Source organism: Leopardus geoffroyi, chromosome B3, assembly GCF_018350155.1.
Source record: "Leopardus geoffroyi isolate Oge1 chromosome B3, O.geoffroyi_Oge1_pat1.0, whole genome shotgun sequence".
Classification (NCBI taxonomy): Eukaryota; Metazoa; Chordata; class Mammalia; order Carnivora; family Felidae; genus Leopardus; species Leopardus geoffroyi.
In genome coordinates, this window is record NC_059337.1 from 48,023,373 (window position 1) to 48,048,677 (window position 25,305).

At 36.8% G+C, this 25,305-nt stretch overlaps 1 protein-coding gene across 7 annotated transcripts in view; it reads left to right on the forward strand.

Annotated features, from left to right (window-relative positions):
• ZNF280D (zinc finger protein 280D) overlaps window positions 1-25,305 on the forward strand; it is a 327,588-nt gene that overhangs the window by 168,402 nt on the left and 133,881 nt on the right. Inside the window, exon 1 of one of the 7 annotated variants that reach the window (XM_045449641.1) lies at window positions 13,438-13,592. The exons of 4 other annotated variants lie outside the window; for them this stretch is intronic. The gene's annotated coding sequence lies outside the window, so the exon portion shown is untranslated. Of the gene's footprint in view, window positions 1-13,437; window positions 13,593-25,305 lie in introns of those variants that run through there. 2 more of the 7 variants (XM_045449635.1, XM_045449638.1) reach the window with 2 other exon arrangements.

The window sequence follows — 25,305 nt, forward strand, 5'->3', positions numbered from 1 at the left end:
TGCAACTCTAGATATCTTAGAGCAATATTATATTAAAAAAGCAGGCAAGTTTCAGGTGGGCTATTCCATAATAACAAATTAATAGTATTCACATATTGATGCTCTGTGGATATTTTAGTATAACAAATTTTTTTTTTATTTTTAAATTTTTTTTTCAACGTTTATTTATTTTTGGGACAGAGAGAGACAGAGCATGAACGGGGGAGGGGCAGAGAGAGAGGGAGACACAGAATCGGAAACAGGCTCCAGGCTCTGAGCCATCAGCCCAGAGCCTGACGCGGGGCTCGAACTCCCGGACTGCGAGATCGTGACCTGGCTGAAGTCGGACACTTAACCGACTGCGCCACCCAGGCGCCCCTAGTATAACAAATTTTAATACAAAGTGTGGTGGTGGTATTTAACATTTTCCAGACCAAAATTATTGCCGCCATGCTTTATGGTGTGGAACTCTGTAATATCAGTTACCCAGTTTTCAGTAGGTTAGAGGGGGCACAAATTATTTTCTGAAGACAATTTCATCTTTATTCCTGTACTTTATTTTTTTGGCACAACTCCCAAGTACCAGGTGGGGTGACTTTTTATACCCCCCAGCTACCCCCCAGCTCTAGTGATTATTAAAACATAAGGCTCTGTACTTAATTAGTGACAATGAATAGCTGTATTCTAGGTGTTTCTCAGGTGGGTTAATTTCAAATTCAGAGCTGTTCACTATTCTTTTTTAAAGCTTAGATGAAAGAATCACTAAGGAGGACTATCTAGAGAATTCGTAATTCATCCATTTCTCTGGCTACACTGAAATCTACTCCCAGATTAAGGCATATCATACATAGAATCTTGCCTATGATGATCCAGTGGAGAAATTATTTTCTGGTTTGAATTCAAGCATAGTTTTACTTTCCTAAGAAATTGGTTTGCGTTTTGCATTAGGACAATATGAAACTTTCTTAACCTTTCTTCCCTTTTGACTGACTTTCTTGTTTTTAATTTATTTGATATTTCCATATTATTTGTATCTGTATACAAACTTTTTTGAAACGAAGCATTACATAGATACATTTAAAAACAAAACTTATCTAAGTATTTACGCACCCAACATCAGAGCACCTGATATTTAAGGCAAATACTAACAAAACTAAATACAATAATAGTTGAGGACTTTAATACCCTACTCTCAGACAATCAATAAGGAAACCGTAGATTTGAACAACACTATAGACTAAATGGTCCTAATGGACATATGCAGAATATCCCATCTAATAGCAGCAAAATATACATTTTTCTCAAATTCATGCAGATAATTCTTCAGGATATATCTTATGTTAGGCCACAAAACAGGACTTACAAATTAAAGAATATTGAAATCACACTTAAGTATCTTTTATGACCACAATGGTATAAAACTAGAAATCAATAAGAGGAAGAAATCTGGAAAATTCACAAATACATGGAAATTAAACAACACAATCGTGAACAACCAATGGATCAAAGAAGAAATCAAAAGAGGAATTAAAAAATATCTTGAGACAAACAAAAATGGAAATACAACATTGCAAAACTTGTGGAATACAGCAAAAGCAGTTCTAAGAGGAAAGACGTTTATAGCAATAAATGTATACATCAAGAATAAAGAAAGATCTCAAATAAACATCCTAACTTTGCTCCTCAAGGAACTAGAAAAAGAGAACAAACTAAGCCCTAAATTAGCGGAAGAAAGGAATTAGAAAGATTAGAGCAGAAATAAGTGAAATAGAAAACAGGAAAACAATAGAAATGATCAGCAAAACTAAGAGTTGGTTCTTTGAAAAGATGAACAAAAACAGCAAAACAAAGAGTTGGTTCTTTAGCTAGACTGAGCAAAGAGCACCCAAAAATAAAGTTGTAAATGAAAGAGGAGACATTACAACTGATATCACAATATAAAGAACCATAAGAGACTACTATGAATGATTATATGCCAACAAATTAGACAACCTAGAAGAAATGAATGCATGTCCTAGAAACATGCAACATACCAAAATGAATCATGAAGAAAGAGAAAATCTGAATCAACCAATAAAGAGTAAGGAGATTGAATCAATAATCAAAAACCTCCCAACAAAGAAAAGCTTAGGACCAGATGGTTTTTCTGGTGGGGTTTACCAAAATTTAAAGAAGAATTAATGCCAGGGGCACCTGGGTGGCTCAGTTGGTTAAGTGTCTGACTCTTGATTTTGACTCAGGTAATGATGTCATGATTTGATTCATGAGATCAAGCCCCAGAGCCCCATGTTGGACTCTGTGCTGACAGCTCTCTCTCTCCCTCTCACTCTGCCCCTCCCCTGCGCATGTGCGCTCTCTCTCTCATGAAAAGGCACTCAACATCACTAATCATCAGGGAAATGCAAATCAAAACCACAATGAGATACCATTTCACACCTGTTAGGATGACTATTATAAAATTAAACAAGTTTTAAGTGCTGACAAGGATATAGAGAAAAAGAAGCCCTTATATTCTGTTGATGGAAATGTAAACTGGCCATTATGGAAGACAATATAGAGGTTCCTCAAAAAATTAAAGCTAAAACTACCATATGATCCAGCAGTTCCACGTCTGGGTTATATCTGAATGAAATGATATCTCTGTCTCGAAGAGATATCTGCACCCCATGTTTGTTGCAGCATTATTTACAGTGGCTAAGACATGGAAACAACCTAAATGTCCATTACTGGATGGATTTATTTCTCAGCCCTAAAAAAGAAGGAAATCCTGACATTTGCTACAACATGGATGAAACTTGAAGTCATTATGCTAAGTGAAATAAGTCAAACGGAGAAAGACAGATACTACATTGTCTTAGTTCTATGTGGAATCTAAAAAAAAAAACCAAATTCATGGAAACAAAAATCAGATTGGTGGTTGCCAGAGGTAGAGGCAGTGGAATGGGGGAAATAGGTGAAGGTATTCAAAGGTACAAACTTTCAGTTATAAGTTAAGTTTTGGAGGTATAGAAAACAGTAATGTTCAAGGTGACTACAGTTAACAATACTATATTGAATATTTGAAAGCTGCTAAGAGAGTATTTCTTAAAAGTCTTATTATAAGAAAAAAATGTATGTGAGGTAATGGATGTTAACTAAACCTATTGTGGTAATAGTTTTGCAATATATACATATCTCAAATAGTTATGGAATACATCTTAAACTTATACAATATTATATGCCAATTATATACCAATAAACTGGAAAAACTGAGTATTGCTTTTGTAAATTCTTTATCAATTATGTTTCATTATGGTGCATGGCTATGATTATGTACATTATTAAATATTTTGGATAAAATGTTTTATATTTTTATTTCATGACTAAATGCTGCTCATGTGTCACTGAGTCAACATATTTAGAGATTATATTACATAGTTCTACCTGCTTATCACTTACAAATATTATCACTTATAATTACTAACTAACTTATAATAACCAAAATATGTTAGCCTATTTATGATCTAGTACTCTACCACTGTTTTAGAGCTTACACTTAGAAATGGAGACAGGACATATACATAGCTCTGAATTCTGTTTTTTTGAGATGGCCAGTTTGATGCAATTGTTACAGACTCATCAAAATGGTCATGATCATGACAAAACATAAACTCAATTTTGTTGTTTATATCTCATTCCTTACCCCACTTGATCTCTAAGCCTCATCACATCCCAGATCTTTACTCCAACTGAAGATGTAATTGTATGAGACTTAGGAATGGGTTGAGAAAAATAATTTTGAATATTTTATCAAAATAAAAAAAAGCATGAGTTTCTATTTTAGTCTATACCAAAATGTTCCCTAGTCAAAATGATCACATCAAAATTTTACATACTCAGGAAACTATTAATATAACAAATGTCAAATTCATCTAACAATGTCTCAGCTGTGGGTTAGGTATTTGGATCATGGAACAGTGAGACACTAGCAAATATGCCCAAACTTGAAAACAAGGATTAGTTTAATATTTAAAAATGAAACTAGTAGAATCTATACATAATGGAAATAACCAACTACCTCCAGAAGTAGTTGAAGTTTGTGTGTAAGTTAGTAACTGAGGAGTTATGGAAAGGAAATTAAAATGAAATTCATTAAATATATTTATTATGAATTGGACCTGTGTATTTACCTCATTGAGGAGCACCTAAAACTCTAAGTAAAATAAAAAAGGAATAGTCTCAGGAAAGTATGGTTGTATTACCGCACAAAAATTCAATCCAGCTTAATCTAATAAATTCTATTATATTTTGACTGAAGAAAAAATGATTTAATAAAGAAATGTTCTACGTGTTTCCTATGTGGTACAATAGACCAAAAAATGCAGCTTTTTAGAATGTTTGTCATTCGTTCACATATTTGTTTATTAATTAATCAAACATTCATTGAGGCTTGGTATAGTTTTTGTGATAATCACTGAAAAGGTAAAGACTAATGAAACACAGTTTCTGTGCTCAACAAGCATATAGTTTAGTAGAGAGCAGTAGACAATAATTACAATATAGACTGACTTTTGTAATAACTACTAACACTAATTATATAATGTATTAGCTATAAATGCAATGTTACATAAGAATGTGGTCACTTAGAATAGGAGAAAATAGTTGTAAATCATATATTTGATAAGGGATTAATATCCAAAATATATAAAGAACCCATATAATTCAATAGCAAAAAAGAAAATCTGATTTAAAAATGGGCAGAAGATCTGAATAGACATATTTCCAAAGAAGACATACAGGTGGCCAATGTGTATATGAAAATGTGCTCAAATTCACTAATCATTAGGGAATACCTACATCTGTTAGGTATTATAAAAAAAGACAACCAATGTTGGTGAAAATGTAGAGGAAAGGGAACCTTTATGAACTGTTGGTAGTAATGCTAATTGGTGAAGCTATGGTAGAAAACAGTATGGAGATACCTCAAAAAATTAAAAATAGAATGGGCATATGACCCAGCAATTCCATTTCTGGGTGCTGTGCACATAAAACAAAAACACTAACTCAAAAAGATACGTGTGCCCCATGTTTATTGCAACATTATTTAGAAGAGGCAAGATATGGACTCTAAGTGTACATTGTCAGATGAATGGATAAAGAAAATGTGATAAATATATATATATATATATATATATATATATATATATATATATATATATATATATAAAATGGGATATTACTCAGCCATTAAAGGAATGAAATCTTGTGATTTGTGACAACATGGATGGACGTTGAGATCATTATGCTAAGTGAAATAAGACAAAGAAAGACAAATACTGCATGATCTCACTTTTATGTAAAATCTAAACAAACAAGTAAAGAACCAAACTCATAGATATAGAGAACAGATTGGTGGTTACCAGAGGCAGAGATTGGAGGCTGAGCTAAATGGGTGAAGGGAGTCAAAAGGTACAAACCTGCAGTTATAGATAGATAATAGATACTACCACTAGTACTCAACTGCTGCAATTGCCTCTAACAGTCACATCTTAATAACCTTGCTGCCAGAAGATGGCTTCGACCTCAAATTTAGTGCAGGTGCATCAAATTGCAGAACCTAACACATCTAGAACTCTAGTGGTAAGGCTGTATGGAGAGTATAGTTGTGTTATTTTGTGTGTTTTTTTAGCTTTTTATCATGTCCAATTAGAAGGAGAGTGGAATGGAAATTGAAGTGGCCAATCCACAGTATCCAGCACATCATGTTAAGGAGCATGAGTTTTGTCTTTAAGGGCTATGTAAAAAATTGATATATTTCTAAAGCATGGATGTTATATATTTAGATTTGCTTCTTAGAAAGGTGTTTTATAGGGGTGCCTGGGTGGCTCAGTTGGTTGAGCATCCGACGTCAGCTCAGGTCATGATCTCACAGCTTGTGAGTTCGAGCCCCGTGTCGGGCTCTGTGCTGACAGCTTGGAGCCTGGAGCCTGCTTGGGATTCTGTGCCTCCCTCTCTCTCTGCCCCAACCCACTCACATTCTGTCTCTGTCTCTCTCAAAAATAAATATACATTTAAAAAAATTAAAAAAAAGAAAGGTGTTCTATAATGTTAGAAGAAATTAATTGCAGGAGTGTACAAAGGAAGATTTTCTCACTCAAGTGAGGTAGAGTAGAGGAACTAGAAATTAAAAGTAGGGAAACGGTTAGAAAGATGTGATGAAGGTAGAACCTTCAGAAGTTGGTACAGGGTTGATGGGTTATGATGGGGACAAGAGAAGGAGAAGGTGAGGGTTATTCCAAGATTTCAGGATTGGAAAGTTGGAGGGATGGCGCTATGGCTGAACAAAATTGAATAGAGAAAAAAAGAGGGAGCATAAAGGATTAAGTGTTAGTAATGTTGAATTTTTAGGTCCTGTGGGACATCCAAGTGGGATTGTCAACTAGGTGATGAGATATATGGCTCTGATGCTTTGGGGAGGGGTGTGCTTTCAGGATATAAGTTGAAGAATAATGAAAATAGAGATAAAAGTCAATGTCATAGGAAAAGTCAGTAACAATGTATTTGGATAACTTACACTAGCTACTCAAAAAAATAACCTCCAAATCCCAGAGACTTAACATATTAAAGTTTATTTCTCACTCACCTTATAGTCTAGTGGATATTGATGTGTTTTTTGGGGATTTGTTTCTCTTCCATCAATCATTCAGAAACCCCAGGTTACTTCTACCTCGTACCTCCACTATTTTCTAGGGCTTCAAGTACTCTGGTAGATCCTCTGCATCTGACCAATTGAAGAACAAAAAGGTCTGGGAAGAATGTTAAGAAGTTTTAGAGGCTGGGCTAGAGGTGATGTTAGAATACAGCTTCTCAAACTATCTGTAGCAAAGGACCACTTTTTAAAAACTTTCCAATCTGTTACCGACTGTTACTTTTGTAAAAGACAACAAAGATGTTGTGAAAATGTCCAATTTCTATATAAGTTTCTAAATATTTTCATTTGCTATTCTTACCTTGTTATGGACCAAAAACAAACAAATCATGGAACAATACTGGTCTCTGAACCACACTTCAGTAGCATTGATGTAAATTGCTTCTGATTACATTCCACTGTCCTGAACTAGTTACATGCTGCCATTTGAATGTAAAAGGGATGGGAAATGTTTAAAGGAGAAAATTAAGTGATTGTCTCTGTCTTAATCCACCTTTCTGGTCCCAAATACGTATTCTTCTTTTCCTCCCTTACACTAACCTATGTCCAAAGGTGATAATCCAGAGTCCCATCAAGCCATTGTGTCTAGCTTAAAGTCTCAGATAATGCACAGATTTCTTCATCAGCTCTAGATGTGACTTTTCTCAGTTTGGTGACCTATGAGCTAATGCATATAATCCACTCCTCCCACAAGACTTACACTCAATATACAATGGTAGAAGTGAAGGAGGATAACTGCAAAAGACACTCTTGTTAGAAAAGGGGCAGAATGTGAGACAAAGTGGTTACACCTTTATAGCAATTCTGAAATCCTGATGACAAGACATTTTTGAAGGCCTTTTATACCAGAGGTGAAGAAGTTTCCTTGGTTAGGTGTTAAGCTCTAATTCTTCTTTTGGTGAGATACTCTGTAATAGCGTTTTCCAGAGAAACAATCAATAGGTGTTAAATATAGAGACAGATACATATCTTTATTTCTATATATCTGTATCTATATCTACATCTAGCTGGAGAACCAAAAAAGCCAGTGGCATATTCAGTACAAATCTGAAGGCTGAGAATGAGGGCGGCTGATGGTGTAAGTCCTGGCTGAGTCTTAAGGCCCAAGAACCAAGAGTGCTGATATCTGAGGGCAGGAGGAGATGCGCAAGCAGAGAGAGTAAATTCACTCTCCCTCTGCCTTTTCCTTCTATTTAGGCCCTCAACAGATTGTATGATGCCCATCCACATTGGTGAAGACAATCTTCTTTGCTCAGTCTACTGATTGAAATGGGACTCTCTTTTGAAACCACCCTCATAGACACATCCAGAAATAATGTTTTATCAGCTTTACTGGGCATTGCTTATCCCAGTCAAGTCAATATGTAAAGTTAACCAGGATATTATCTTTCTTCATTTCCTCTGGCTCTACACTTTGGGAAGTTTTCCTTGTTTATAATATTCTGTGGCCATATCTGAATGAGACTGCTCTCCCTGGAGACTGTATAGCTTTCATACTTGAAGAGGCTAGTGGTCAACCAAAGATGGTTTTACAGCTTTAAAATTAAAAATAATTTTAGATTAGGTGCCTAGTTACTTTCACAGTAGAGTTTTCTCAAAACTATAGTAGGCTTCTGATCCATTTGTTTCCAGTCAGTTCAATATTAACAACACCCAAAATTCTTTCTGAGACTGTTTTAGGTTGAGTTACCCAGAAGGAGATCCTGAGAAGAGGATTTGTGAAAACTGACTATTAAGAACTTTGTATACAAGTGGGGAAAGCAGGACAAGGAAGAAGAGGAAGCCAAGTGTATCACTAAGGATCCAGTTAGGAGATAGAAGCATACTAGTTGTTTAACGAAGAGGATTTAAAATAAAGAATTGTTAACAGCAAAAAGATAACACTAAATATTATGGAGGTGGTGACTACAGAAATCAGCTACCATCTCTAGGGCTGAGGGAACAAAGAGGTTTGCATTACTAACACTGTCTTAGTTTGAGATGCTATAGCAAAAATACTATAGACTGGGTGGCTTAAACAACAAACACTTCTTTAAAAAAAAAAATGTTTATTTTTGAGAGGGTCCCAAAGAGAGAGGGGGACAGAAGATCTGAGGTGGGTTCTGTGCTGATAGCAGAAAGGCCAATGAAGGGCTTGAACCCATGAACCATGAGATCATGACTTGAGCTGAAGTCAGGCACTTAACCGACTGAGCCACCCAGGCTCTCCAAATGATAAACATTTGTCTCCCACAGTCTGGAGGCTGGGAAGTCCAAGATCAAGTTGTGGCAGACTCAGTGCCTGGTGAGAACCTGCTTCCTGGCTTGTAGATAGGAGCCTTCTTGCTGTATCCTGAGAAAGTGGGGGAGGGAGGGAGAGGGAGAATCAGAGAGAGAAAGAGAGAGAAAGAATGAATGAGAGAGAGGTCTCCATTGTTTCTGAAAGGCCCTATCTCCAAATACCATCACACTGGGGATTAGGGTTTTAACATAATGAATTTGGGGTAGGGATGCACTGGTCCTACAGGGGAATTCTGGACTGTGAGTCATGCTTCCAAGTTGTTCTCACCCAAGACAAGGGAGTTAGGACTTTCACACTCTTGCATTTATCAGTTCTTGGTTAAGAGCTTGCCCCATGGGTATAAATTCCCAAGTATTTTCAGTCTCTGTGATGGGAGGAAAAGTGGCTCCAAGAGCCTAAGTGTAGTCCTCTGAAAAAGAGCTGCAGATGCTAGCTGTTGGAAGGCGCAGTGAGGCTTGGGGCAAAGGGAGCACCCCCAAAAAAGTGGGTAGATATCTAAGAGTAATGGTTGAAGCACCAACAATATTGCCCCTGGGGACATACTTCTAAAAGATGCCTTATTTCTCCACTTTCTTAATCAAATCTCACTCTCAATTTAACAGTTGCTACTCTGGGGAGATGCTGGTCACAGCTTTCAATTATAATATGAATACGTTCTGGGGATTTGATGTACTAATACTGTGTTGTATACTTGAAATTTGCTAAGAGAGTAGATTTTAAACTTTCTCACCATACACATGCAAAGTAACTGTGTGAGGGGATGGATGTGTTAATTAACCTAATTGTAATAATTTCACAATGGATATGTATATCAAATCATCCTGTACACTTTATAATACAATTTTGTCAGTTACACCTCAGTAAAGCTGGGGAACAAATAATAGCTGTTACTTTGAGGCTATCTGAAACAGTAGATACTATTTGAAAAAACATGTGTAATCTGATCTATTCCTAAGGGCTGAGTCATTTTGTTCAAATCCTACTGAGGTTTCCTTGCTCAAAGCCTTTTAAAATCATAGCTCTTCCTCTTCTGAATCTAGGAGCATTGTGTTTTCAAACTCTGCAAGGCCTCCAAATGCTGGATTCTATTTCCTTTCATTTGTTTGTAAACTGGTTCCATGCTAATCTCTTTCTAGTAATATCTTGCTAATCACATAAAAAGTCACCAACATCTACAATTAATATTGTTTTCTCAACTCTTCCCTTAAAGCTAGAAAATATGTACTTATACCAATCTGCCTTCTAAGGTATTATAGGCAACAGCTTAGCCCCTGCCTAATATGAATTTTTGGTTATCCAGCCTACTACATGGTTCTTCAATTTCCACATGACTGCTATGCTAAACTAATGCCACCTATTTGGATTTTTTGTTATGGTAGGCCATTGTTTCTATTATTAATCAAGGTTAGTGATTTAGTAATAACCCTCAAATCTCAGTCATAACCCAGTAAAAGTTTATGTTTTGCTCCCATCAGTACAATGAAGGTCATTGTATTAGATGTGCTCCATGCAATTATTAACAGAACTGGGGTCCTTCCATCTAATGTTACTGCCTTTCCTTAGCTCCTCAGAATTTTCTGTTATGTGGCTGACTGATGTGTGAAAAATAAAAAGGAACTACAAATCACTGGAGGCTTTAAGGGTCAGGCTTTAGATTGGGCAATCACTGCTTCTGCCTACATTGCACTGGCCAGAAACAGTCACATGGCCTGACATAGAAAGAGCTAGGAAATGTGGGTTTCCTGGGTATGCAAGATGGTGAATATTTGTCTCTGTCACAGTTAGGGTGCTTTCACTTGCAAGTAACAGAAAGTCCACTTAAAATGGCTTTGGCAGGGAGCAAACTTTTTCTTTATTCTCTTAGATTTACTTTTCAGGGGCTTGTGAATAAAAGTGACAAAAGGACAGGTTAGCAAGAGAAAAGACAGAATTTAATCACAAACCTTGTAGGGGGGGTTACAAAGAAATGTGACTCAAAGGAGTGGTTAGAATTTGGGGCTTATATACAATTTAAATAGGTGAAGGGGAGGGGAGAGGGCACTTACATGAAACCAATTGACTTATTGGAAAGGGGTGGGGGAGAAAGTGCACTTATGGGAAAACAAATGACATTTAGGAAAGATAAATGGGCCCGTAGGAGAATAGATGGGAGATATGATAGTTTTGTGATAATGATTGTTTAGGTGTGGTGACAATTCTCACTGTCTCTGTTGATAAGAGCTAATCTTCCCTGGTTGCTCCCTGGGAGGAGATTTATGACAATTGAGTTCTTTTGGGAGGCTCCACTTTTAGGCAGATAAGAGATTGCAGGAACTCAAATGCCTTCAGCTAAAAATAATTTTTTTTGCCACAGAGTCTTATTCTGGATCCCTTCTACTTAAACAGAAAAGGAAATTTATTGGCACATATAATAGAGAAGTCTAGAGGTAGCAGGGGGTTCAGGTTGGGTTTGGTTTGGAGGCTTGTGATGCTCTCAGGGATTGACTTCCTTTCCCTATGATTGATTCACCCAGCCCTTCCTCCTCCATTTGTTAGCTTTATTCTCAGTTGGCTCTTCTCAGTAGAAAAAAGGACAAAAAAGTTATAACTCTACCAGTATTCACATTCTAATGCCAATGCTATAGCATTCAGAGAAGGAAAGAACTTCTCTTTTGCCCACAAACAAAAATCCTGGGCTTTGCTCTAATTGGTTTATGAAACCAAAACTGGTTCAAAGGGAGGTAAGGGTAGTAATTATAATAGTTTTACGCTGACTGGACCATTCTTGGAATTGGATAGTGGTTATTCCATCCAAATTGTATAGGTGGATACAATGGAGTGGTGGAATGGAAGCTGGGCAATCACCTATGCCCACTACAAGTCACGGAAGGGTGTAGAGTATGATCTCACTTGAGAATGAGTATGGTGAGGATACTTAAAGAGTATGTATATAAGGAAAAGGGCAGAAAATAGAAGTCAGAGAAAGAGAAGCTCTTAAGAAAATGATAGTAAGTCAAAAGAACCAAGAGAGTCATGTTCTACAAGCCAAGGGAGGAGTTTTAAGGATGGAGTAGTCAAAATAATAATTAATAATAATAATAATAATAATAATAATCTAAATTACTTCATGTGTGTTGATTCCATACTCATTGGACATCCTTTATAATGTAGCTTCTCATATAAATGTTTCCTTTGAGTGAAAATGTGTCAACCAGGTTTTCTGGTCTTCAGAGCAGTTATGCTTTTCACGAAAGGAAAAAAAAAAAAAAGAGGGATAAATTGGTTTGTATATCAGTCTGTATTAAGTTTGGTTGGCATGAATCATCCCCTGGATTTAAATTAGCTCTACGGTCTAACAACATGAAGTTTCTGTCTCTTTAAACCGAGGACCAAACTATAGAACACAGAGTGAAATCTAAGTTCATTTTCATACCATAATGCTTTGAGAACCACTAGAAGTATATTTGAAATATAACGACTTAAGAATAATACACCAAGATTTTTTTTTAACTTTTAGCTTCCCAGTTTGTTATTTAATTATTCTCTTTTCCTACAAAGTTGACTTTCAGGGCCAGCAAGAAAAGAGAAAGCTGGATAGACTCTCCCTGGCACAGATAGGGGAAGAGTAGGTCATGGTTACCTGTAGCCATTCCAGGTCTTCTAGGGTTAATTCAGGTGGCCTTTGGGTAAGATTAATCTGGGGGTGGTAACCAATAATGAAGTGACTGTAATGCTAAACACCAAAGAAAAGCTGGGGGCAGTCTGGATGAGAAAGAAGAAACTTATTCAAATAGGGAATATTAGTACAATTCAGTGATGGGTTTGCACAGTGACTGTGTGTGCAGTGTTGTGTGTGTGTGTTTCAAGGATCTAATGAAGATACATTGATCTTGTGAGAACAACTCGGAGAGGAAACTTCTCTTACAGATCAGAATATAGTGTGTAGCAAGCAGTATCTTGTTAAGTGTTCTTGTAAATGCATGTTTCTTTCTTTCTTTTTTTTTTTTTAAGTTATTACAGGCATCTATATGGCAGGAATTAAAGGAGACACAATTAAAATCGCAAGTTTGAAAAAAGTATGGTGAAATTAGCCAATTATTAAAAGAACCTGTCTTGACTTCTCATCTGGTTTACGTCTTCGCGCCTCAGGAACAGACTTTGTAATGGCGCCTCTCTTCCTAGACGTTCTTTCTTTCCAAGCCTGCCCAGAACTAGCTGCTACACACAGGGAGGACCCGGAACTCACGTTCCCACGCCTTCAGACCCGGTGCAGCCCCGATTTCGAGACCGCTGGCCCGACCGGGCCGACAAGCAGGCGGGCTCTCACAGCCTCGCCAGGCCCCGGCCCTAGCCCTCGCCCGCGGCCAGCGCGTGGTGGGGCGCCGCGGCCTTCGAAGGCCTGCGGTGCGACGCACATGCCGGCGCCCGCCTCCCGTGTCGGCTAGAAGAAAGGGAACCCGGACGCGCGAAGGCTGACCCGGAGCCTACCCATGAGGCAGCGCGCCGGCTCCACGAGAACCCCCCCCCCCTTCCCACGGCTCATCTGCTGCTCCGCAATGGGAGCCGCCGCCGTTGCCGCCGTGTAGTTTTTCGTGCTCCTCCTTTTCCTCCTCCTCTTTCTCCTCCTCCTCAGGGCCCCAGTCAGGCCGATCCGCTCCGCTCACGGTAAGCGCCCCCCGCCCCCGCCCTCCCCGCGCTGCAGCAGGCAGAGGCCCTCCCGCGCGGCCTGCGCCGCCTCACTCCGGGGGCGCTGGGCCGGGGGTGTCGAGGCCGGCGCGGTTTGCCGAGAGCGCCCAGGGCGCGGGGGAGGGGACCGGCTGCGCGGCGGCGGCGGCCTGACCGCCATCTTGCGCCGGCCCCGGCGGGGGAGGGATCCCGGCGCGACGCGGCAGACGGCTCGGTGCGGCAGGCCGGGGCCGCGCAGGCCTTCGCCGCTTCTTCCTCCGTCTCCTCCTCCGCCTCCTCCACCGCCTCCTCCATCTCGCCTTCCAGGGCCTGTGTGCCTGTTTGCCCCAGCCTGGGTTTGGCTCTCCTCTGGAGACTACTCCCTTTGGTCCGCCGTACATTTTGTGCCGATGTTTGGCGGGGACCCATGCCTCCTTCACAACGACGCTCCCTGGAGTCTCTAAAGTGGTAGACAGAGACCAAAGGGGGTCCCGAACTTCCAGGCGTCCAGGGCCCTAGGGCCCCTGTCAGCTGCCCTACCCCTCGGCCCCAGGTGACCAGTCATTCCACGCTCACACCCTCATTCTTGTCAAAGGGACTTTCCCTGCTCTGCCCTTGAAGTCCCGTTATTGTCTGCAGAAGGGCCCTGAGGAGAAACGTGGAGTTGGGTACACAATTTACTGACCGTGCTTTCAGGTTTCACTTAATGAGACATAAAGAATGAGCTCACTCTGAGGTTTTATCTTGCTCTAGAGATGGAAGTTCTTCCCAACTTACGTCAAGTTTGAAGGCTTTTAAGGAGAAATCTGCTAGAGAGGAGAAACGTCAAAGCGGACCCGCTTCTGCAAGCACGGGAGACCTTGGTCCAAGGGTTTCTCTTTGTTTGCAAAGATTGGTTTTTTAAAAATTCTGTGGACTTAAACTTTATTGTTTTGAGATTTGGACTGGGTCTTAAGAATTTGACATCTTTTAGTGCCATTAAGCATAAAATTGAAGCCTCGGAGTAGAGTTTTAAAGTACAAAAGCCCCCTCTTAGCATTTGTGAGAAGTCCTGCTTTCGGGGGATTAGTGGCAATTTAGGCTGCCTAAGCGGAAACTTGCTGTGCCAAGGAAGGCACTGGTTTGCTTAGAGAATTGTTACGGCTGCTTTGCTCTTGATGTTTCGAAACATCAGTATAAATACCGTTACAACTGTTATCTTGCATTTGTATCTGCCATTGGTACAATCTATTTGTACCCGAAGACCCCTTTTGCACTGGTCTGTGTTTATGGCACCATCTTGAAGATCAGGAGACGGCCTCAGGGAGACATCTTTAATGAGGTCATGGCTAAGGAGTGATAGAACCATTTCTAGAACCTTAGGTCTTTGGATACCTCAGTGCGCAATTCACTATATTTCTTTTTTGTCTGTGGGAATAAGGTGAATGAGGAGAAGCAAGGAGGCTAACCTACAAAATTTAAGAAATATTATTCAATTGCTCCTTCTTTTACATTTTTGGTTTTTAGACTTCATTTCTTAGCTTTTCAACTTTTTATTAAGTTTTGATGTTATTTTTTTCCCCAAACATATTGAAAAGTTGAATAGTCTGTTTGGACACATAAAACCTACCACCTAGTTTAAACAGTGTTGCCACTTTGTCACATTTGCTCTAAGTACCTATCTTAAATTCTTTCTGGTGAACATTTTCAGAGCACACTGCAAATATCACAATTCACACCTAAGTACTGTGGATGGATGTGTCTATCTGTGTCATAAAAATAAGGCCAATTTTCCATATAAACACAATACCATAAGCACACTTAAAGTTAAGAATAATCCCTGCAATCTAATATATATATATATATATATATATATATATATATATATATATATATATATGCAGTACGTATTCACATTTCTCCTATTGTCCCCAAAATGTTCTGTTTAGTGATTTATTTTGGAACCGGTATCCAGTCACGCATTACATTTGTTTGTGTTAGTTTCTTTTAATTTAGTGTAGTTCCCTCTTTTTTATTTTTGAATGACACTGACCTTTGAGACCAGGCTACCAGTAGTCCTGTAAAATAACCCACATTCTGTATTTTACTGATAGTTTACTCTTCGTTAGGTTTAAATTGTACCATCTGTACATATATATTTTATGCATTTAATTATATACCACATACTACAATGGATATGCACGTTTTAAAAATTTTGGTATGCACACGAAGAATATCTTCCTTTATTCCCACTTTGAGACCTGTGCAAAAGAATGTTGTGGTTGAAGGGTTAGACAAAATTCCTTGTTTCTGCAAGTTCTCTTCCTAGTTGCATGAGAAATGTTTTTCTTGGCAGTTTATGGTTTTGTAATTGAAGCTTTCCCCATACACTGAAAGAATTCCCTGCACTATTGTCAGTCATAGGTTATCATTTTCAAGTCATTCCTTTGCAAATATAAGTTCTAACCCTCTTAATGAGCATATCTACCTCTCATGTAGTCTTTTTATAATACATCTCTCTTCATGTTAATTTATGCAAGGGTTTTTGAATTCATTTATGCTTGAGAATGCATTGAGCTGAGAAAAAAACTAGTTTTTTGTAGGATAGTTAAGAGTCATCAAATATGTATAAAGCCCAGATTATGTGCAGTTGACTTTTTCTTATGTCCTATTTGTGAAAATTCATAGAAGTTCAACCATGTTCTTCCTGATATTGCCAAATCAAGAAAATTTCTTGTTGGATAATAATACTAGCCTAGTTCCAAACTTAGAAAAATTTTGTCACATGTTGTATTTCTGACAGAATTTTAAAATTCTTTTGTCCATTCTTGTGATTTTTCTATTACTCTTGGTTCTGCTCCCACCCTTTTCTGAATCTGTGTAGATCTGCATCTTTCAAGCTTAGGATGATTCACTGTCCTGTGTTGCCCAGATTTTTAGTAAATGTTTTTCAGGGTTTGAAAGTATGTGTACCTGAAATGGGCACCATTGTTTGAATGTAACTAACTACTGGTCAACTGTCATACATGAATGAACTTGGAGTGTATTTATCTTGTAAATACTGATTTGAGATTTCAAATACTTCTGATAAGTTCTTATCATTCTGGGGCTTTTTTTTTTTTTCTTTTGCATGTGCATCATTAAATGCAATACTTGAAGAATTTTTTGAAACCTTTCATAAGTCTTAATTTTGTTGAAGCATTGATGGCCATCTTCTTTGCTTCATAATTGCCAGATATTTTCAGTTATGGATTTGTAGATATCAGCATAACCAATCCAGTGAATTAAAAAAGTTTTCCACATTTTCTATTTCCTTTTAGTCATCATTATATACACCCGCATTTAACATTTGTCCATTTATGAACTGTATCAGGTTAATCTCATCTGAAGATTTAGTCTGAGATTTCCTTGTTTTCATCATTAGAGTCTAAGGTGCTTGCTGTCTATCTTTGCATTCATTTTCAGGTTCATTTAATAATTGTGAAATGTGTCCTCTGCCAGTTTTCTTCTGTCCCATAATGGGCAGAAAATAAAAAGTTCTGAGTTCTTAACTGTATTTAGGGAAGACTAAAATAAAAGCATATGAAAAGGATCAGGGTATGCTGTGCTAACATATACCACTTTGAGCTAAGGATTATTTTGAGTGGACAGCAGTTTGGAATTAAAAGAAGCAAAAATTGTTTTCTGTCCTCCTGTTATCTGCCTGAAAGCAAGGCATAAATATCCCTTTGTGAAGACATCCCCCTCCCCCCCACCCCGGGCCCCCTTAGTAGGAAAGAGTGACTCTTATCATTTTGAGATGGAGAGCTGATACCAAGATGAGTTTGCATAAAGAGACCTAATGAAAATACCCCTTATCTTCCATTAGTCCTCCCATGTATTTCCTAGTTACTTCCCATGATTTATTGTCTCTCAAAGCCCTAATCCCCTCTCCTTTGTTAAAATGGTATATGAGACCTTGAATTTAACCACTTTTTTGAGTTTTACTTCTTTTCTGTGAATTCCTGTGTGTGTAAATGTTAATAAAAATTTTGTGCTTTTTCTCCTGTTAATCTGTTTTTTTTGTTAGTTTAGTTCATGGGTCCTCAGGTACAACAACATAAAAGGGTAGAAGTAAAGTTTTTCTTTTTGACACAGATTACAAAGATAATGTCTTCAGTCATCTTTTGGAAAGTTCATGCAATATTTTGTGCAAAACAATAAGAAAACTGAAAGATAAGAAAAGTGAAAGATGATTTACTTAACTGTTGCGTTATTCTTCTAGGCAATTAAATCGTTCTTATGTTTTCTCATTTATTTATAATTTTCTTTTGTAAGCATAGGTGGGAATATTTGTTTATCAGTGGTGAAATAATACCCAGAATGATGGAATTAGCAAATTATTTCAAGATGTAAGAAGAATAAAATCACTACGATCGCATAATGTATCTTACATTTATAAGAGGATTCTGTAGACCCACATAGTAATTGTCAAATACAATGAGTTTTATTCTGTTTAAAAGTAATAAGATGTTGTTTGAAGATTTCTAGGAAACAATAAAAGCCATAAAATGTCAATCTTTACAACTAGAACTACCCAAGAAAGAAAATAAACTAAAATTGTTTCTGTGGATTCTGATAGTATATTGAAGGTTAATGGTTAATTTGGACCTTCAGATATATAAAGTGCCCCCTTTCTAACACATTAAACCTGCCTGCCTCTCCATCTACTACCATGATAGGTTTTTCAGCAGTTTGCACTCCATCTCTAATGAATGCAGGTAGTACTTAAAAAGTTATTCCTTGACGTTTCTGTTCCACAATATTTTTGTTGTTAGCATTTTTTCTTCCATTACTTCCCAACTTTACCTTCAGAGCTCCTCTATAGTAAAAAATGATTAACTGAAACCCTGTAGAATCAGGGTGTAATATTTAGGCCTTTTGGCGAACTGGATTAAATAAAAAATATTTCTTATTTCAATTATTTTTCATTGCAAACATTTCTGCTTTTCTGGTTTATTATATGATGATGAACACTGATTTTGTGGAATGATGTTGTATCATTTTACATCTTTGTGTTTTTAAATACAATGCTTTATACATAATTACTGCTTAATAAATGCTTTTTCTTAATGTTGTGCTCATCACTTTAATATTCCCTAACTATTTAAAATTGTGACTTTACTCCTTGGGATTGGTGTATACCAAATTTTTGGTCAGCTCTAATTTAGCTCTCCTTTTTAAACAAAGGCTTTGACTTGTTTAATGTAGTGTAGCAGTTCTCTAACCATGGTCTTGGGGACCTGAGGTGCTTTCAAGGGTTATACAAGATCCTCTCTCTACCGCCTGCGTATCTTGTGAGGCTGGATTTTTCAACCTAACGATGTAGTGCAACAGATTAAATGTAGAAGCAGATAAGAAAATACAGCTGTCTTTATTAAGGCAGATATTAATGGGTTTTGCAAAAATATAAAACAATGCCACCCCTCTCTAAATATTTTGTTTTGGGAAATACTTTTCACATAAATATTTATATTAATATGTAATGGATTTATTATAATCATTTTTAAAAGTTTTTCTTTTTTCTCTTCTCTTTTCTTTTCTTTTCTTTTCTTTTCTCTTTTATTTTTTAAGGGAGAGACCCCACATATGTTCAGGGGAGGGGCAGAGGGAGAGGGAGATAGAATCTTAACCAGGATGCATGCCCTGTGCTAGCCTGAAGTGGGGCCCAGTCTCGTGAACCATGAGATCACAACATGAGCCAAAATCAAGAGACGAATGCTTAACCAACTGAGCCACCCAAGCACCCCTATTGTAGTCATTTTTAAGTAAATTAATATATCTTGAATATTTCAGGTTGGGGTTTGTGGACTTCTAAGATTCCATCCTTAGAAATTAATTAGACACTTTTTTTTTTTTTTTTTGCCAGGTTTGGGATTTCTTTAGCATGACCGCTACTTGCATGTCTTTCAGTTGAGGGCTATTAACCAAAGCAAAGATCATTAGTCTATGAAATAATATATTCCTTGCTTCTAGGCTTTACCCCTGTGTTTTCCTTATTTTGTGGGTAATTGTTACCTTTGGCAAGTTTGAGAAGGGAAGCCTAAAGCTCTTGGGAGAGGTCTGAGTGTTTTAGGTATAGGTAATCCCTATCTCCTACTTTGTTTACTTATTTTGCTTTTTCCATTTAGGGTTTAAGATTATCTGACTTTATACAGGATTGTTGATTGCTGATGGGAAGGCCCTCATAAACAAAATGGCTTTATTAAGTTCTAGGATTAAAAATAAGTAATAGAGCTCTCAACTTTGTTGGATAGAGAAAAAGTAAATAAGAAAATTGGCCTTACTTTTTTGACACTACCTTGTTAGTATTTGTGTTTATTTGAGGAGTTGTAACACAAGAGATGTGTTTCCAATCTTTTATTGTGGTATTTTATATATTATAAAGTAAATTTATACATCATATTTTATCTTTAAAATAAATGCTTCTTTGAGATGGATGGTATTACCATCATATGCCCTTTACAGATGAAGGAATTGAATCTCAAAAATTGCATTTCATTCATTGTAATACTTACTGGATGCCTAATGCTGTATGTTAATTTTGTAGGCTATGATGCCTTGGTCTTACCTAATTCAAACTTCAGCCCTGTAATCTCAGGATTGCAAGTTGTTTGCTTAAACTGGATAGTATAGGACTAGCCTTGCAGCCTGGCAGCAACAACCACTGGTGGAAATGACAGTTTCTAAAACATTTGGCCTGTTCTGTACCTCACTGGATTTTAGAAGCTTCTGGCACTAGGATAACCGAGCTCTGCATGGATTGGTGGAGTGTTACTGAGGAGTTTAGAATTGATAAATGACACAATGAAAACATTTTTTTGTGACATTGTTAATTTGGTGGTTCTATGTTAAATAGATGAAATCATATAGATCTGGATGCTGAGAGGCTGATATAAAGTGAATCTTACATGGTAAATCTTACTATGGATGTGAGGTTCTAAGTGCCTGAACAAGTATGTAGTGAATCGAAAATCAAGGGTGGTTGTAGAAAATATTTTGAAGGAAGACTATATAGGACTGGGGAATTGATTGATTAGATATGATGAATAAAAGAGGGGAATATTGAGAAACACTTTTAAGGACTCAAGATCAGAAGGATGACAGTTTTATTGGTGGAAGAAGAGAAGTAGAACTAATTTTTATAAACTGAGGTCAGGTTAACATAACATTAAATTCACCATTTAAGTTATTTTAAAGTATACAATTTAGTGGCATTTAGTACATTCATGGTGTTATACAATCATCAAAATCGTCTAATCTCAAGGTAGTATTTTCAGCTTTCAGACCATTAACTCTCAGGTAATGGTACTGTTAAGCTGCCTCTCCCCACTCCACAGGTCCTGGCAACCACTGATCTAATTTCTGTCTCTGTGGATTTGCCTGTTCTGGACATTTGATATTAATGGAATCAAACAGTATGTGACTGACTTCTTTCACTTAGCATAAAGTTCTCAAGGTTCATCCATGTAGCATGTACCAGTACTTCATTTTTTATTGCTGAGTAATACTCTATTGTATGGATACATCATATTTTGTTCATCAGTTGATGAACATTTGGCTTGTTTTCACTTCTTGGCTGTTATGAATCATGAAGTAGGACTAATTTTTGTGGAGAAGTTATGTTCAGTTTGGAAATACTGAGTTTGAGGTGAGTTTAAATACCCAGATAGTTTTTAGCAGTTAAGAAATGATAGGCGGGAACTTAGTTGGGGAGTCAAGGTTGGAGGTTAATATTTGATGATTTTATACCCTGCTATTGAGAACTGATAACCTAAGACAATGGAATTTATTAGATCTGTTGTTTAGGTAACAATTTCTGTAGGGCTGAAGACTAAACTCTGAAAAACCTGATTTTGCACTATTTAAGGAGCAAGAAAATGTGGAGAATCTATTGATTTAAATTGGAGCAGGTAGATAGAGAAACAGTCTGTTGGCATATAGAAAATATTTGAGGAGGAGGTTTCAAGAAATTGAGTTAAAATAGATGAAAGATAAGGAAAATGTAAATGAAGAAAGGGTAATTTGCTTTGGCAATGGGGGAAGGTTATCCGGATTGTCAGTAGAATACAGTGTGTGCAGTAGAAAAGGTAGTAGCTGTACTGTGGTGCTTAGGTTAGTTTTGACTGACAGAATGGGTGGTGATAAGTAGAGCAAATGGATTGCTCCTGGATCAGGGTTAGCAGAAATTTTACTTGGATGAAATAGAGGTGGTACAAAAAGAGATTCCTCATACCCTTTTTTATGAAGGATTCCTTTCACATAGAAGCTTTTAATGACTCTGCTGATTTAGATTGATTTATAGTTATAAGCAGTCTGCTGAAGCATAGGCCTTCTACTTATTGATACTACTTTAAAGATTTTTGTGTCATCAAAAATGTTAAAAATCTGAACAGTTGGTTTATCATGATTTGATATTTGGGATTTTGCTCTGAATCCCTGTCTGTGAAGTAGATCTTGATATCATTGGGAGTTGACATCAAACAGGTTTATTAAAATTCAACTTATATTATTTAATTAAAATTATCAACTATTATTCTTCAGGAATTTACTTGCTTTTATCCTCAGTTATACTCTTTTATCCTCAGTGTTGAACTTCAACCCATTTGCTTCATTTATTATATTGAACTTGGAGTTTCTAGAAAATATTTGGGAATTGTTGATTTGATTACTGAAAGACTTTTCATAATACCAAATTGGCTTTTCATAATTCAACATTCACTGAAATAATAAATCCCCTTTGTCTAGGCAAAAATTTACATTTTCATATCTATGCCAGATGGGTATGTTTATATTAGGGTTGGAAGGATCCTTGAGGATGTTGGAAAGTGACCATTTTGATTACATAATGCTTGAATTTTTTAATATTTTTGTTTGGTGATCTATCACACCTTGAGTTCGTCTCATTTCCTGATATTTAACCATGAATTGTTCTGTTCTTGTGTTGAGATGAAATCTGCCTCCCTGTAATTTTGGTCTTGTTCCTGGTGGAGGCAAGTAGTGTATGGCTGGGATCTGTGATATTTTAAGTGTCTAGATTTGAATCCTTGCTCTGCTCTTAATTGTGTTGCTTTGGGCAAGGTACTTAACCTCAATAATTCAGTTTCTACAGTTGTGAAGTGAGGATGATAATAGTATCTGCCTCATAGAGTTTCTTGAGGAATAGACAAAATAATGTGTGCATTTAATTAATGTTAGCTTATGGTAATGATAAATTGTTATTAGTAACATAATTTGTAATTGTGATAACATAATAGTGTGTAATAAATTAAGTAGTTGTGTTGAAGATGAACACTAGGAATGAAATTCTTGTTTACTCAAAACAAGTAAATATTACTAATATTGTTATTATTATCACTTGAGCTAGAAAGAACAAGACCTACTCTTTTCCTTCTTTCTCATGACAAACTTAAAATACCTGTAAATAGCTTTCTTTTCTACCACGCCTGCCCCACAGTCTCATGTTTCCTAGGTTAAATATCTTTAGTCCTTTGACCTAGACAAAGTGCTAATATGAATTCCTTATAATGGACATCTGTTGTTTTTGTTACCTAACATTCATTCCCCTTTACTTTGGTAACAGATACCTTAATTTTCCTTTGGGGAACCAATTTTTATCTTAGTTGTTGTTGTTGTTGTGCCTCTGGTTCCAGGGGTAGTATGTGATCTAGGACTAAACCTATTACAAGTCCTTAGCAATAGTGATTGGCTTCAGGAAGGGCATATGTCTTAAACCAGTCAAACCAGTCAACTCCAATCAGAGCTAACCCTCTATATTAGAGTCTTGGACTTGAATCTTGGAAGGTTTAAGTTGGAGTCATTCATAGTGGGAAACCTCTTCTGAAGGTAGAAACAACATAGAGGAAGTGAAGTCAAGGAACAGAGATAGAAGAGCCAACTTTGTAAATCATTGTTTAAATTGCACCTGTATTTAGTTCTGTAAATGAGCTAAAAATTCTCTTTTGCATAAGCCAATTTGAATTGGGGTTTCTGTTACTTATAGGTGAAAGCATCCTAGCCAGTATACTCACTGTATTCCAAGTGGGGCTGATTAGGACAGAATAGAATAAAACTACCGTCTCTTTGATTTTAGACTCAAATTCTGTTATTTCGACACTGTATTACAAATCTGATTATACCAGTTCTTGTTTAAAATCCCCTTTTTGGCTTTCCATTGCTCTTAGATTACGGACAAGATTCCTAATATGATCTCTAGGATGCTGCGGTTGTTTGACTTCTGTCTTACCTTCTACCATACACCCCCTTGATTTTCTTTTCCACTCACACTGGTTTCTTTTCTGTTTTTCATATTTGCTGTTCCATAGATCTTTTCCACATGTTATTTCTTCTGCATGGAATCCTCCCTTCCCCTCCCCTCCCCTCCCCTCCCGTCCTTTCCTTTCCTTTCCTTTCCTGGAACTCCAGCCAAGGCTGAGTCCCAACCCTTTCCATTCTCTCTTTGCTTGTTCACTGTTAAGATTCCTGCATGTATAATCCTTTTTTAAAATGACATTTGAAATATTTGGTTTATTTAAAAAATAAAACAGTGTATCGATATTCTCCCCTTATGGAGACCTTTTCTCATATACTTGGAGTGACCATTTTCAAAAGACATTATTCTACTTAAAATAAAAATAACAGTCTTTCAGAAATTGGTTAAAATTTGATGACATGCTTCTAAAGTTTCTATGATCTCTCAGTATTTTGTCTGTAGTATTTTAGTTGCTAGTGGTCAGATGTTTCTGATTGTACATTTTATGTGATTGAAATGTACCTTTTTCAGAAATAAGTCTGTGGTTTTTAACAGTAACTGATAAACTGGACTGATTCTACAAAAAGGTACTTAGTTTTCTAACAATAAAGCATTTTAAAAAATAGGCATAAAAGGAGAAAATACTGATTTGAAATTTTGTTTCATCTGCTTAATGTTAGTAAATAAATTTACTAAGTTAATTTCTTTATAAAATCTCATATTTAAACACCTGAATTTTATGAAATCAGATTTCACTTGTGGGTCTTTTTCAATTATATAGGGTTTATTGCTTACGCTTTAAGGTTTGTATTTGTGTGATGTATGCCAAGGTAGACATCATTCTCTGTTTTCTAACCTTGTTACAATTAATTTCCACAGTGGAATCAATAGGTGATGGATATTAAGGTGCTATAAAATGAAATTTTTAAAATGACTCTCTGTCCTCAAAAGATTGTGTATGCTTTTAAGGTAATGGACATTAAAAAGAGTTTTTTTGTAATCTCCTTGAGACAGTTGGAAATTCTTGAGAGATCACAAAACAAGGGTTGGAAATAATAGATTGCTACTCATAGTTAAGAACACACTTTGAATCCTTAAAGCTCTATTCATTTGGGATTAGAATTCTAAAAATATAGACCTCCATTTCAGTATGCTATTAGTGATAAAGACTAAGAATTGTTTATAAAATGAGATAGAACATAAACCAAAGCTTTAAAGTCAGTAGAATGATTTGAATACTTGATTTTTTGGGAAATTTGTGAGGAGGAAAGAGTGACAGATCAAACTTTTCTGAACAGTGTACCAGTGACCCAAACTTTTCTGAACAGTGTACCAGTGTACCAGTCATCCAAATTACTCCACTGAAAAACACTTCCAAGTACATAAATAAAATTGTTAAAGGTTTATTAGTGTTTCTTACAGCTAGCTTTTTTTTTTTTTTTA